Source organism: Agelaius phoeniceus, chromosome 3, assembly GCF_051311805.1.
Source record: "Agelaius phoeniceus isolate bAgePho1 chromosome 3, bAgePho1.hap1, whole genome shotgun sequence".
In the NCBI taxonomy this organism is placed as follows: domain Eukaryota; kingdom Metazoa; phylum Chordata; class Aves; order Passeriformes; family Icteridae; genus Agelaius; species Agelaius phoeniceus.
The window spans coordinates 28,978,399-28,994,287 of record NC_135267.1 but is presented as its reverse complement, the minus strand read 5'-3'; the positions used below and the strand labels follow the sequence as shown (position 1 = coordinate 28,994,287).

At 35.5% G+C, this 15,889-nt stretch overlaps 1 protein-coding gene across 2 annotated transcripts in view; it reads right to left on the bottom strand.

Annotated features, from left to right (window-relative positions):
- The window catches only part of CSMD1 (CUB and Sushi multiple domains 1), a 1,075,408-nt gene that overhangs the window by 770,914 nt on the left and 288,605 nt on the right, over positions 1-15,889 (bottom strand). The window lies entirely within an intron of this gene.

Below are 15,889 nucleotides of genomic sequence, written 5' to 3'. Positions count from 1 at the left end.
CCAAGATGCTTTTCACTATTTAGGAAATTTGACAAGCCAAAACTGTAACATAAACCTTTTCAGCAAGGTAAACAGGTATATTCGTTTCCCAAAATCAGCTGCTCTCAATGAGATTTACTGAAGAGAAGTGGTTACAAATCTGTGAACATTTTAGGAAAACAATGACATAATGGCCTAGCATATATGAATGTATACTTGTCAGGCAGAAATGAAAAGTCAGGCTAATAGATAAGAAAAAGAAAGAAATGAGATCAATATATTTAACTTGTTTTCCTAAGAAAATTAAGCACATATAAATAATACTTGTCTGTTTGTCTACTGGAATATTCAGATGTATCAGCTAAATCTAAAAGCCAAATTTGATAAAGTATGGGAGGAAGAAGGTATTAAGTTCCTACAAATTTATTGAAAATAATTTTGTTCATTTAATTGCCCTTTATATTTCCCTTGTAAAAATTATCCAGATTTTAGTTTATATCTGCATTAGCTGTAAGAAATGGCACCAACATGGCATAGTTTCTGACTGGGAATATTGTGAAAGAAAACAGAGACTGAGGCAGGATTCAGTTCAAGGTTAAAATACCCAAAATACAGTCTGAACATAGGTTGGTATATTCCCAGGCAGTACATAGCAGGTAGTGTTGCTTGTATTAGGGAAGCAGAAGAGTCATTCCATTCAGCCCAACAGAATTTGTGACTGGTCACTCAGCTGATGCTGATCAGCAAACCCAGAGATCCTCACTGGGTTCAGCAAAGAACCCAGAGATCCACAATATTCAAAGCACATTTTAAAACTTTTAAAAACTTGTATTGAAAACTTATGATAATTTTATCATACCCTTACAATGAGTCCTTCTGTGCAAAAATTTCATGGTCTGATGATAAAAGGAAGTGCAAGGGCACAAAACTTAGAATTAGAATTATTCGAGAATACATTTAGTGAAACAAGTTATGTACTTGCATAGAGTTAACAAGTCCTCCTTGACACATATGGTATTTCATAGCCTCAATTATGAAATGCAGTAGCATTCATAATAATTCTTTAAAAAAAAGAAATTTAGTCACTGTCCTGCCTGACTAGAGGCTACAGTCACGCTTACTTCAAACAGCTCAGATTTTTAAATCTTAGATTAATTTTTCAGGCCAGACACCATAATTAGAATCTCCTTAATGCCCTTCATTAGTATAAAAGTCACAGCATCTTGTTATAGACTAACTTTCTTATGCAATTGCACAAAATTATTATAAAAAGTCCTCTAGGAATTGGTTCTGTTTTATCTGTGGTAATGAGTCTTCTATACTGTCTACATTTTCACACAGCATTTAGGAAGCTTTACTATGTGACTTCTGTTTCCCTTGGGCTCTATTTCAACTTATAACAGGACATGGGAATGAGGAAGTTTTCAAGGTAACACATTCTGTTAACCTCAATAACATGACACTTTAGAGAAGGACTTCACTGGCCAAAGAATACTTGCATTTAGCTTTTTGTTTTTTCTTATTTTTAACTAGGGTAGCAAAACTTTATTAGTTCCAAATGTAGAAAAAGAAAGACACATAAAGACACTAAGATAAATAACTGAAAGTAGGGTTCATGTTTCTTCCTACTTGTGCAAATTTGTTAATTAAATGTACACTTCACAGATATACTTGTATCTACTATAACGCACACTGTGTTAAAGACAAAGAATATTATTCTTCTGGTGATTAACACATAAGCAGTATTTGTTTACTCTGACACCACAGTTTCACTCTCACTTCAATTATCTTGCAAATTAACAGTTAAAAGAAGAAAGTTTGAGAGAATATTGTCTTCTAAGGAATAAAATGCTGCAAAGTCATCTGGAAAACATGCAGGCAGCGCATTTACAGCAACTATAACCATGGTCAGTATGCACTTTAAGGCAGAACTGAGCTGTAAGCCAAAAAAATACCTATAATAAACACTCTAAAACATTATTCCAGGATTTTCCCTAAATAATAACAAAAACAATAATCATAATGCACCATTCTAGAGTGTTAAGCTAGGCCCATTTTACTGGGGTGAATTTTACCAGAGAAAGTATTCCAAAAACAGGCCACCGGAAAAAAAATTCTCTAAAACCCCTATCTTTAATCCTCACAATTCTGCTGTAAAGTGCTGACGCTCTTCAAAGTGTCATGCATACCAAAGGTGCCCTACAGGGCAGTTAATGGGAGCAGTTGCTTGCTGGTTTGAAAAAACACACATTATCAAACTGGGATTATTATGGGTTTGAGGATTGTCAGTGAACAGCACCTATAAAAATGGAAGCAGAGCACTAACAGCACCCTGCACTTGAGGCTACTTAAGGATTATGTAAGCCCTTGAAACAAATGGATAGAGGTTAAGTCTTTGAAATTTTTAGGATGTCTTCACAGACTAATTTCAACTGAGCTTGCTGACAAAACTAGGGAACCCCACCAGCATAAAGCAAAGCAACCACCTTCATCACAAGTTGTACATGAAAAAATAATTTTTTGTGTGTTCATTTTGCATGAAAAACCAGAGGCAATCTGTTCACTTAGAAAAAGTGAATTCACACAACTTTATTATCCCCAGAAGTTCTTTATCCAAATGGTGCATAGCATTACTTCATACTACTTCACGGTATTGCTTATTTTTTTAGGATGAAGTAACAGCAAATATTTTAAAAATCTATGTATTTTCATTAACTACTTCACAAATGTGGGGACAATAAAAAAAAAAAGACCTTGTAAAGAGAAGGTGAACATAAGCTCTATATGAACAACTATGCAACAGAAAAATAACTCAGAGCAGCTTTGCAGAGGATATGAACAGGGCAAATGGTAGCTAAAACCTTATGGTATCTTACACATGAGCACCCTCACAAAAAACTAGAGTTCCACAGCAAAATCCTCTGCATTATCTTTTAGGGCAAACCAAAGGGTTTTAAAGCAAAGACATATACATATAATTCATTTGTACAAAGAGAAAAAAATCAAAACATTAAATTGGGAACTTAAGATGAAGAAATCATGCTTACTTATTACCTAAAACATCCCATGGGAGAGCATTGATTTTAATATATTTTGCAATTTAAATATAATTAGCATGATATTAGCAATTCCAACAACAAACACCTAAATTGGCAATTCAAAATGCTGACTTGATTTAATTCTTGTTCAACTTAAATATATGACTTAGAAATACTGTGCTCTTTTGTTTAATAAATTGCTATATTGTAATGGAGAAGACTTCTATAAGACATTCTATATCCTCAAACACAAGTAAAAATGGGAAGCTGAAGGTGCCAAGTGTCTCAGACATCTTTTATGAAAAATCCTTTCCTTAGGATTTTTCCTCCTGAGAAACCAAGAGGCCTCAGGAACAAAATGTAAACAATGATTATCTGCTGCTGTGGAATGCAACAGGTGGATCTTTGATTGGCCCATGTTGGATGTTTGTAATTAATGGCCAATCACAGCCCAGCTGGCTCGGACAGAGAGCCGAGCCAAAAACCTTTGTTATCATTCTTTGCTATTCTATTCTTAGCTAGCCTTCTGATGAAATCCTTCCTTCTATTCTTTCAGTACAGTTTTAATGTAATATATATCATAAAATAATAAATCAAGCCTTCTGAAACATGGAGTCAGATCCTCGTCTCTTCCCCAATCCGAAAACCCCTGTGAACACTGTCATAGCCAAGTATTTCTCCAAAGGTATTTTTCAACTTTGGTCAGTCCTTAGAATTCAACTACCACTGTTACTTTTTTGGGGATGAATGAAATGACTTGCAGCTTCTCTCAATGCACCTTTTCGAGACTAGCTTCACGGACACACTTCACCATGAGGAGCAGCACCCCATGACTGCCCCACTCAATCTGTTTTTCTATTTCTGCTTCTCCTTATTTCTCTGTTTCTACTCCCTCAATGGCCCTGCAGTGTGCCTGCCAGCACCTGGACTTGGGGCATGTGTCCTGCTGCAGGGTCCCAAACTGCTTCAGTGGCCTGGGAGCACCAGTTAACCTTGGCACATCTCCATCATTCCCTCTTCCGTTGCTGTTTACTCATGAGAAGCCTCAGCTTGGTGGTCCACTCTTTGTAGGAGATGCAGCAAAGGGAGCAAACACTTTGCCAGTGCAGACAAGTGCTTTCTCTGTTTTCTCCTGAGGGGGTCTTGCCCATTTCTCCAAATAGCACTTTATTCCTAGCCTTTTCTAATTCCCAGTTACTTGCTTACTTCCAATTCTCTTCCAAGCTTTTCACGTTTTTTTACTTTTAGGAAAATAATTACATGAGTCCAAAGGGACACACATTGTGTTTATGTATTTGTATCTGTACACATTAGGGAACTACCATTTCTTTGTTTTGACTTTCATATCAAACCAGGTTTTCACCACTCCTGTTGATTCCAGCTGTAAAAAGATAACTGTTTAAGTGCCGATTAAAATATGACTGAGGAATCATATAATTGTAAAATCAAATAATCTGTGGCCTAATTTAGCTTGCTTCCTATTAAATTTATTTTTTATGGTTGGGTAAATTTCCATTTGCTTTTTCATATGCGGGTGAGGGACTTTTCAAACAAATATGATAGATTGGAAAGCATATAAAAATTATATAGACACTTTAAAAAGTAGTTATGTTTTTAATGTTTGAAAGCCCTGGTAAAAATTACTAGATTGAAGCAAATAATAGAAACTAATTGCTCAACTTATATTGTTTGTTTGCCCAGCTGCTAATTGATTCTTCATGTCTATTCAAATAAGCAAATGCTTAAACTTTAAAATCCCTCTTTGGATTGATCACAGTTTTCTACATATATTAAACATTCACTCTTTGAGATGGGAATGATGAGTTGCAATTGGCTAAATTAACATCCCCACCCATATGGCTGATGGAGAGAACTCTTCTGAGGGCAATAACTGAAAATACACCTGAAGTTTGTATTTGCATGTGCCGAAAACTGAAACTGGAAATAAAAGCTTTGGTGACTGTACGCCACCAATATGACATTTTTCTGGAATGTGATGCAAAAAAAAAAAAAATTCTGACCATATAAATTCATATAGTGATCTGAATTATTCTTTCACAATTTTTTTTTTAATAAAAACAAAGTACCCTCCACCTCATCATTAGGGTCTTGCTCTGACTTGACTGTAGATGGTAAAGAAAATGTACCTAACAAGATGAAAAGACTGATAGTTACATTTTTGTAAGTCACTTCAAGTTCATTTTGAGAGATTTCAAAAGGCTGAAGAGGCAGGTATGAGATAGCATTACTTTGTATGCATTAAAAGATATCAAATTTGCTGCATCCCTCCAAACTTCTCAGATGCTATTCTAGGAAGGTGTGGTTTAAAACTGTTATCTCATGACAATTTTTCATGAAAGGTCTGCATTTTTTTATGACAAGTTTAACAAATTTCTTTGGTGTTGAACAAGCTTAGGTAATATAAATGAAGAAAAAAATGCAATTAGATATGAACTATTAGGAAAACGTCTGTTGATTCACAGCTGTTCATATCTTTTTCTTAATTAGGTCTTAATTAAAACACAAATTTAATTAAAAGCATTGCTTCTATCAACATAGAAATTGCAGCTTTACAGAAATATGAACGGTGCTCAGTAGCATCACTTCAAATGCACGTGTGCTATGTAAAAGCCCTTAATATTGTCTGAGAAGAGACTGACATGAGAGGCTGTGTCAGGGCACGGTTTGCTAATGCCACTGAGCATGCAGTGACATGATACACAGAGTGGAGTGACACAATGGCTCGTGTCAAAGAACCAGATGTAGCACTTTGCGTATGTCAAGGTACATTGAGCTTGTGGGAACATCAGCATGCCTAGAAGCAAGATTAGATCATCACAGTATGAACTGAAAAGAGTGGACTGTAACAGTCAGAAAAAAATCTCGTTTCACGTAATGTAAATAACTATCATTTACTTTTAAATATCACTGGATTCACTGGGATTAAATACATGTGTCTTTAAGCTAGTCTTTGTTGTAGGCAATGGCTCCTGCTTCTTCTAGTGTCTTTTAAAAAGAAAAAGGACATATTTGCTAGTTCATTTGCAACACTTTCTCTGTGATGGGGCAGAAGGCTGCAAAAAGTTAAAGCTGGTGAAGGGGGTGATATAAATGTGACTGGGAGTCACTAGATGTCACTATTGCAAGCAGGCTTGTGCTCCTGTTTATCCAAAAATAACAGGGCATGCAGCTTGGGGAAATTCTTTTGTAAAAGTGCTTTGCTGGCAGGTGTCTTCTGTATTTGGAAAATAAAATGCACCATTTAATGGTAATAATGACAAACACTAACTGTTTATCAGTAAAGTAATAAACAGTTGATAAAAAGGTATTTAAATTCATGGTTTGCTTTTTACATATTGTGTAAAAATACAAAGTGTAAAGGTCATGCTGGACTATTGGTAAGGACTGTTAAACACTGACAGGTAACAGTGTGGTCAGGGAACGAAAAAGGAAGATGTATTTATGAGATGCAATATTTTGAAAAGTTTTGAACAACATCCGACTGAACCTTTATGATTTCAGTCTGAATTGGAAGTTGCCTTTCTCTTGTGGGGAATAAAAGTTCATCAGCATGTTCTCCTGAGAGGTCACAGCCATTTTCTTGGAGATGAGATCGAGCTCTCGGATATGAAATTCAGGGCTATGTGTTATTTGTGGTTTAATACTTGAGGGTCAGGACTAAGAAGCAGGCTTCTGAGATTTATATCTTGATTTTGCAATCAACTCTTTTTGTGGACTTCAACAAGTCAGTTATCTCCCTGTTTCAATTTCCTCATCCTGATAGAGAGAGAATTAAGGGAAGGAGACATGACAGGATGTGAACAAAGAGAGTCTGAAAAGGTCTGGGTTTTTTTCTGGTTTTTATGGTTGGTTGGTTAGTTGGTTTTTTGTTTGGTTTTGCTTTTGCTTTTTTGTTTTTGGGATTTTTTTCCCTTAGAGTGTTGTGGGTTTTTTTTGTTCTACTTTTTTCAGAAGGTCTTATTTTTATTGCAATCAACATTCAAAATTAATGATGTGAAGAATAATAATTTTAGGGTGTCACCTGTTAGAAATTTGTGATATATATTAGCTAGGAAACTTTCAAATCATTAAAGCATGAGAATGATTCTGTAATTCATGTTGCATAATTCAGGAATCAACACAGCCAAGTGTTCATAAAGAATAGATTTTCCCCAGAGAAATCTTTAAAACTCAGTACTATAGGTCATTTCAAGTAGGAAATATGACTGAATTTAGTTAAAAATAGAGCATTTTGCAAAATGGTGTCATGAACTGTTGGATATTTAACTTTCCTAAAGCAAAGAAATTCTTATTAGTTTGAATAGGAACCACACTAAATACATTGTTGTACTACATTTATTTTCATAATTTTTAGACCCAAATTTTACTTTGAGAATGCTGTTAATGGAAGAAATTCCACAGAAAAGAAAATTAGGCATACCTATTCACTAAGATAATACTAAATACAGCTAAGCAACGAAGTGTCTTCTAAGACAAGAACAATCATAAAAAGTCATAAAAGTGTTAATAGTTTATGATATTAACTATTCTGATATTCTGATATAAAAATTCTTCAAGAAGAAAATGAAAAATTAAATATCTAGGCCAAAATACAATTCAGTGCAATTGAAAAGAGGCCAAAGGTTTAACCATGTTGTTCATTCCTTCTTCTTTTCTGGAAGTAATCCAAAACATTTGAAATTGTTTCTACTAATTATGAAATAACCACACTAGTTCATTCCTAAAATCTCCAGAGTGACTCTAGAGGAAGAACTAGAAACTAATTAATGTAGTCCAAATAGTCAGGTTTAATTGCGTCTCACAATAAAACCACCTCCACCCATGGCTTCTGGAAAATCAGTGTTTCCACTTACATGTCCAGGGCTAGAGCTAAAATAAGAGGCAATTAGAGGAACATTAAACTATTGTTTACATCAAATTAAAGAAGTTTTATGATGCAGAAACGACAGGATAAAGTGGTTCTGCACAAAAAACAACAGAATGAATGAAGTTAAGCAGAACACTGCCACAGCACCAGCTTCCTATGAGATATACAGCAGAGCAGCATTAATTAGCTGATTCTATTAACTGACTTAGGCAAATGAGTTCGCCTTTCTTAATTCCAGTTGCTTCAAGTAAACACATATTATGATTTCTTTTGCTGTGACTGATGTGATGCCAACCTGGACTATACAGGGATAAAACTATTAACAAGAACGTCAAGTATTGGATTACTTTATGGAGCTCCTCAGATTTGGAGAATTTCTAATGGAAGCTGTTTGCTTTTAATTCCCATATTAAATCTTGGATAATTTGTGCAAATTTCAGAACAAGCACATATGAACATATGGTGTTTTAAATCACAGCAGAAGGTCCTGATAGGAGTAGGTGTACCGTAGCTGAAGGGATGTGTTCTGTTAGTTTAAAATGGCTTTTATGGAATTTCTAATGAGAAGACATAAGAGGTTGCAGTTATTTCCCACATGAAAGACACTGAATACTAGCCACCTCTGCTGCCTGCTTTATCATCAAAACTAGATCAGGAAAAGCTGACATCTTCCTGCACAGCTGGAGCTTCAAATTAGGCAGTAAATTCTCAAGACTACAATCTTTCCTTGAGGAAAGGTTCAACCAAGAGCTTTGTGACAACAGTTTGCTGGAAAAGAAAGACTTCACATATATAAGCAGCTATAAATAAGATCAATATATACATACATATACATTAAAGAACTACAGAGGTAATGAAATAGTAAAAGATGAGACTCTCTTTTGAACTGCCATGTGAAACCTAGCTGAAACACCAGGAAGAACCACCTGATTTTTCAATCCACAGTGATTATAACCCTGGAGCAATTAATCCCTTCCACCAGCTCTTGAAGTACAAACTGCGAATCTGCAATGGGCACAGCTGGTTAGGGATATATGAGGTAACATTTTACTTATCTCATTCTGTCCACCAAAGAAAAACAAAAATACCATATAAATTCCCTACTTATTTCGATAAATACCTTAGCATTGACAGATCCTTTTTTTTTTTTAAATTTTACTTTATAAATCTCAAGGGGACTAATATTAAGAAAATCTTTAATTCTGCATTCTGAAGCCTCTAAAATGCATGTACACTATCTGGATGATCTGACATTAATAAAAATTACAAGTAGGGTTGCAATATTCCAGGAAAAAAATCCATGAGCTTCCATACAAGAGGTGGTGGAGCTGTATTTGACAGTGGATTTGTAGCCTTCAAATCAAATTAATAATTTTGAATAAGTCATATTAATTTAAAATTTTCTGGTATAAATTGGATTCCTTTCAGCAAGTATGAGAGAGATGATGACACATGCAGACTTTTGTCCTCAGCTCCCCTTAAATTTCATACACAGAATGTACAGTTCTCACCCCTGATTCAAGAAGCTTTAGTGCCCATTCTTGCTTCTGTATTACATAGCTGGTCATTTTTTTACAAAGCTGGTCATTTTTTAGTGATCAAAAGTTCTATTTCTTCTCTTGCAATGAATTAATATCAAAGCAACTTAGAAATAAACTGAGTAATGGTATTTTTTCATCCATTTTGGCATCTTAGCTAAAATCTTAGTCTTAAGGTAAGTGTCAAAACAGAACCTAAAAGAACATTAGATAAATATAAAGAAACTGAGCTCTGAATGTTGACTGATTACTACATAAGAGAAAATCAACAAGCAATCATGAGGTAACAGTAACTTTTTAATTCTGCATACCAGGAGAAACAGCCAATTCAAATCTCACAAGTAAGAATGACATACAACTGCTTTTAGCTACAAACACTATCAAATGTGTTTGTATTTTGTATATTTGTAAATGTGCTTCTGTTTATTTATACTTCTGGTACACTGAAGCAGAAAAACTTAGTGCTTTTAGGTATTATAGTTGCAAGATAAACTTCTCTGTTTTTAAACACCAGTTATCTAGGGCAACAAGTTCCTAATTCAGCAGAAATACCCTGAAAGGTCTTTTCCCAAAAATTATTAGAGAGGTAGAGGCCAGACATACACATGTACTACTGAAAAAAAGGGTATTTCATGTGATGTTAGTCTTACACCCTGAAGGTCCCATACATGGATGTATGCACTTCTGTTTTATTCACTGCATACATATTCTCTTCCAGTTTTGCAGATTAATTCCCAGGAATGCATCTTATATTTTAAACAAATGGCCAGCTGGACAATACCATGTAACTATTACATTGGAAAATATATTTTTTGTAATATAAGAAACATGTCTTATAATACACATATTTTCTTGAGTCACTAACATTCCCTTAGCTCACAGTGATAAACTTTAAACAATCACCCACCTATGTACACAGACCATGTAACTTTGAAACACTGCAGAAGTAAATAAGGTAAATAAGTTAAATAACTTCTTTTAGTAGTTAAACTGAGACAGCAGGGAAATCGACCACCAGTTAAAACTGGGATCTACTCTGCAATTTACCATGTCCAATAATCATCCCAACTTTGTCTTTTCTTTCCAATATTTTACATGTGATGCATAGTGATACTTAACCATGAATGTGTTTCGGCATATATGATTGGATTTAAATTGCTAAAATGAAAATATTTTGCATCTGTATAGAATTTCTTCTCTATTACCACAGCAATGGCTTAATTTCCCTCACAAAAGCAAAGGCTTCCCTAAAAAGTTTATTTTCAAAATATACTCAAATTAAAAATATTTATATGAACAAAATACAATTGTTACTTTTGAGTAGAAAACACTACTTCATGTCTATAGAGGATAGATTCCATCTCTGTTATTAGTTGTGCTTGCCTACTTGTTTTATCATAACATTTTAATTGCCAGAATTTGAAACCAAAATACAGTTATTATGATGGTGGAGGAGAGGATGGACATGAGCTGGCAGTCTTCACTTATACCCAAAGTCCCAACTATGTCCTGGTCTGCATCCAAAGCAGTGTGGGCAGCAGGGCAAGGGAGGGAATTCTGCCCCTCCACTCTGGTGAGAACCCACCTGCCATGCTGCACTTGAGCTCTGGGGTCCCCAGCACAGGAAGGCCATGGACCTGTTGGAGTGAGTCCAGAGGAAGGTCATGCACCTGTTGGAGTGAGTCCAGAGGAAGCCATCAAGTTGATCAGAGGTATGAGGTGCCTCTCATATTAGGAAAGGCTGAGAGAGTTGGGATTGTTCAGGAAAGGAGAAGGTTTTGGGGTGACCTAACTGCAGTCTTCCAGTACCTGAAGAGAGCCTACAAGAAAGACAATGGGGACTTTTTCCGCGAGCATGTAGTGATAGCACGAGGGGGAGTGAATTCAGACTAAAAGAGAGTAGTTTTAGATTAGGTTTTAGGAAGAAGTTCTTCACGTCTAGTGAAAGGTGTTTCTGCCCATGGAAGGGGAGGTTGGAACTAGATGGTCATTAAAGTCCCTTCCAACACAAACCATTATATGGTTCTGCAAATATGAAGCAAGCAATTTTGATGTCTCAACCAGAAATACAGTCCCTAACTTAGCACACTTTAAAATGGGGCTTATATGGGTGCTGAAGAAAGCTGAACTAAGCCAAATTCCCTTAAATTAGATTATTTCTGAAAAGCATCACTTAAAGGGCTGGGAGCTTTATTCCCAAGCACTGAAAGTACCTGAAATTATTGTAATTTTTAAAACAGGGGTAGAAGAGAGATGCCTAAAGATGGTCTTTCTTATTTTTTTTTACAGCTGAGTAGTAAGGAGCTCTGTCTGGCATTCATTAAAATACATTGATGATACATTAAAAAAAATCTATAGCAACAAAAATCAAGATGTTTAAATGAACTCTACTAAAGTACTTCTAGCAGCAGCAGTTGAAAGAAGCAGAACTAGTGCTTTTTTCAGATGAATTTCTATACAGTGAGGATACTCCCGAGGAAGGTTTAGAACACTTCACCATGAAAATGGAAATTTCTTCATATGAAAGTGGACTCAGCACATAAAAAATATTGATTTTATGAGCACTAATTGGAAATTTTACATTCACAGTGCTCTGGGAGTGAGAGGAATTGGCTATCAGAAGATTGGAAAGATATTTTACCAAACCCACTGTGTAGAAAACGATTGTATCAGAACGCTTCCTGCTTTGGGGGCCTTTCCTGAATTGAAAACTACAGCAAGATTGACACTTTCATCATTGTTTGATATAAAACTTATAAATGGAAATCCTCTGCCTTGTTCACTTGACAGTGAGTTCCATGGCAATCATTCAAAATATAATAAAACCCCTTGCGCCGCTTTGAATTTCACATGTTTGACAGAATACAGCTCTTGAGGAAATAGGTCCTGAGTCTCCTATTTTAAAGGTTTTTCAGAAGCTAATAATAAACATGACCTAGCAGATTAAAATCCATTCTAAATGCATAGATAATAAGCAGTGTTGCAATGCTGAATATGAATTATCAAAATTGTAAGGTCTCTGCGAAATCCTTGAAGAAGGTAAAAGCATTTCTTTGTTTCTCAAGGCAAAAATGCAAGCCACCACTCTGACAAAATCACAACATGGTTCACTGAAGTGACTGAAATTCTTGTATGTTTGTCAAAAGTAAATTTTAAAAAAAGAGTGTTACATTTGGTTTTAATTTCATATTAAAAATCTAATATTTTTTCCAGCTTGCAAAATTCAAGCTATGTGTCAGACTTTGGCAGCTCACATGAAGAACTATTTTGCAATGAATTATTTTATAAGTAGTCCCCTCCATTATTCACTCATTTACATGGGAAAGATCAAGAGCAGTAACATTTAGAAATCCACATCTACATAGTAGCTTTGTTAAAATATTTAACATGAATAAGCCTATAATTATGTATGGCAAAGACTTATATAGCAACATGCAACTGCTCATGTCAAAGTACTGTGCAATGTCTTGAAAGAAATAACTAAGTTGTAAATGGGCAATTTTAATCTTTTTTTTTTTTAAATCTAAATATATGCATTTCAACAGATGTTTATGGTCCTTCAGTACTACTCTGTTCTGTAAGGTAAATGGAAGCCACAGACACATATACACACACATAGAGAGAGATATACACACAAGAGACCATAATAAGTGTTTTCTAACTCATCAATTATCTCAGATAATAAGCTTTATTCCTTTTGTATTCATCTCATTCATATGCTAAACATATTAATTTACTGAGAATTTCTAGTCTTGGCCTGTTAAGTTTCTAAAAACTGTCTGAAAATTGTGTTGGCATCGAGACAGCCAAATTAACACAAGTTCTTAGTGAAGTAGGAACATTCACAAAAACTGCACCTGATTTCAGATCTTTGTGGTTTATATCAATCACATCATACTTGACCTCTGATCTATAGATCTTTAGAGAATGCAGTACACCACTGACCCAAAAAAGAGACAATTGCAAGTTTGCCTGAAAAGTTCTGACAGTCAATGAAACCAAAAAAAGAGCTGGGTTAATATATATCTGAAATAGTGAATTTCAGTTTCTGTCAGGCATTTTTTCTTGTCGATAATCCTTAGCACTCTAATTGCATGGCGTTTTGCAAAGACAAATTACCTGCTCCAGATTAGTTGAGCATAACAAAAACAATTATGTATCTATAATTCATGATTTCCTTTTCTAATTATTTCCCCTGTTATAGTAAACAATAAACATACATTAAGTAGGTTCTGGGTTTGCCTATGCTGGCATGTCAAGTTACAGCCTCTGTGAGAGCCTCAAGTCTAGCAGGAGCTTGAATGAAAATTGGACTTGTACACCAGAGTTGTAGAACTACCTGTAGCATGGGAGATCACGTTCTACAACAGTCTTTTGTCCTAAAGTAAACATATTTACTGTCAACCAAAAGTGATGTTTTGGTCTTCATTGCCAAATCAAGCATGACCTAATGGAGGAAAAAGAAATCCAGACAGTTAATGCCAGGTACTGCTCCATGTACATGCTAAAGTAGGAAGTCCTGATGTGTGGCTAATACCCAGCTAAGCTCTCATCCCACTGGTGTGTCTAGTTCCATTCTTAAAGTCAACACAGGGCTCTTTAAGCTTATTTATGCCATTTTCTGTGCTTATAAATCACTATTTTAAACCATTTTAATGGTCTATAATGCACTTATTCATGACTTAAAACACTTGGAACTGAGGGATCTGCAATTGTCTATGGGATAATGACGTATGGGTTGGGTCAGACAGAGATGGTGTATATTCATTACAGTAAAAACTACGGAGTGAAGTGATAAAAGTGAGTTTAAAGACAGAGTGCTTGACCCATAGGAAGGAGGCTGCCATTGCTATGTTGTGGAGTGGAACTATCAAAAGTACAGTAGAAAAATGGTCGGGGGTGAAGAGGGGCACAGAGGAAAGAAGACTGGGCAGAGCAAAGGTGCTTTAACAGAAATTAGATGCACTGAGGAACAGAATCTGACTTTAAAGAGGAGAACAAAGGTTGGCATTTCACATATAAGAACAAAGATGAAGTCAGTGAAGAGTTTCCAGAGGGGGCAGTGGCATACTAGAAAGAGGAGTGGAAGATTTTATAAGAGGGGAAGGATAGAGGGGGAGTAGATTAGTTACATAATATGTGGAAACCCTATACCAGGATTGCAGTCCTTTAAAACACTTGTCGAATCTAAAGATGTTTATCCAAGGAAGAGAATTTCAGGACTTAAAGAGAAGGATGTAGTGCTGAATTTTAGAGATAGGGCTATGTTTCACAACCACATGTTCAGGCAAGTGCAGGAAACCAGTGCAGGAAAGAAGTCTTAGCCTACCAGCAGAAAAAAAAGTCATTGTAAACTTCCAAGAAATGGAGGACATACTGTGAGTTACATGGAGGTACAAGACAAAGGTGCCACTAACACAGATATTTAATTCTTTTCAGATAAAAATGTCCTTAACAGCACCATAAGCCAAATTCAGTGGTCATGTCAGAACATCCTTTAAAAGATAAAGAATCATAGAATTCTCTCTGAAGAATTTAAACATTCAACATGCATCAAAAGGTCTTTGAATGCCTGTGCTCAAGAATGAAGACTTTTCACGTACATCAACATGAACCAGTTATCATTTGCAGGAATACTCACCTTGCATGATGATTCATATGATTAAATATGGAGTGCTCCCAAGCACACCCAATGAACTTGGTATGTCCATTGCAAAACAGAATTTGTTACCACTATGACAACTATTCTCTCTTCAGAATGGGGACAAGATCACTTTAGAAATCGTGATGTTAATACCAAGTCATCTTACTTTCAGAAAAAATAGAAAAGCAATAATAGAAAAGCAATATTTATATAACACTTTGCAATGTAGCTTGAAGTGGAAGTTATGCAAGCACGGTTTCATGTTTTTGGATGCCATATGCACCCACTTTTTTAAATGCCACTCTTGGGCTGCAAAGTGTATGTTTAGTGCATTTCACTGTGTTCCTTCAGGGTTGTTTGGGGCACTGAAAGGATTCTAGTAATTGGAAAACTTTGAAGAATGGGGACTCTTGATAATGAGTCAAGAATGAAAGACACATAGCCTGTCTCCTGAAACAACCATTAAATAAATCAAAACATTATCACTGTCCCTGCCCACCAATACATGCAGCATGGAACTGTTACAAGCTTTGTCCAATACAGTTAAACAGGCTCATATAAAGTCACATTATTGATAAAAGGAAAGGTATGCATTTCTAAAAGATGGACATCTCCATAAGCTGGATACTAATCTTGTCACATGAAAAAAATCTCTTTAAAAATTAATAACATTCCTATAGTTGTAAACAGAAAAATGTTCTGCTAATCATCCTCTCAGGGGCCCCATTGGAAAATATTCCCCTACACATTTGGACTTCTTTTTTCACAGCTCATGTTTATAACTCCACATCACATCTCCAAT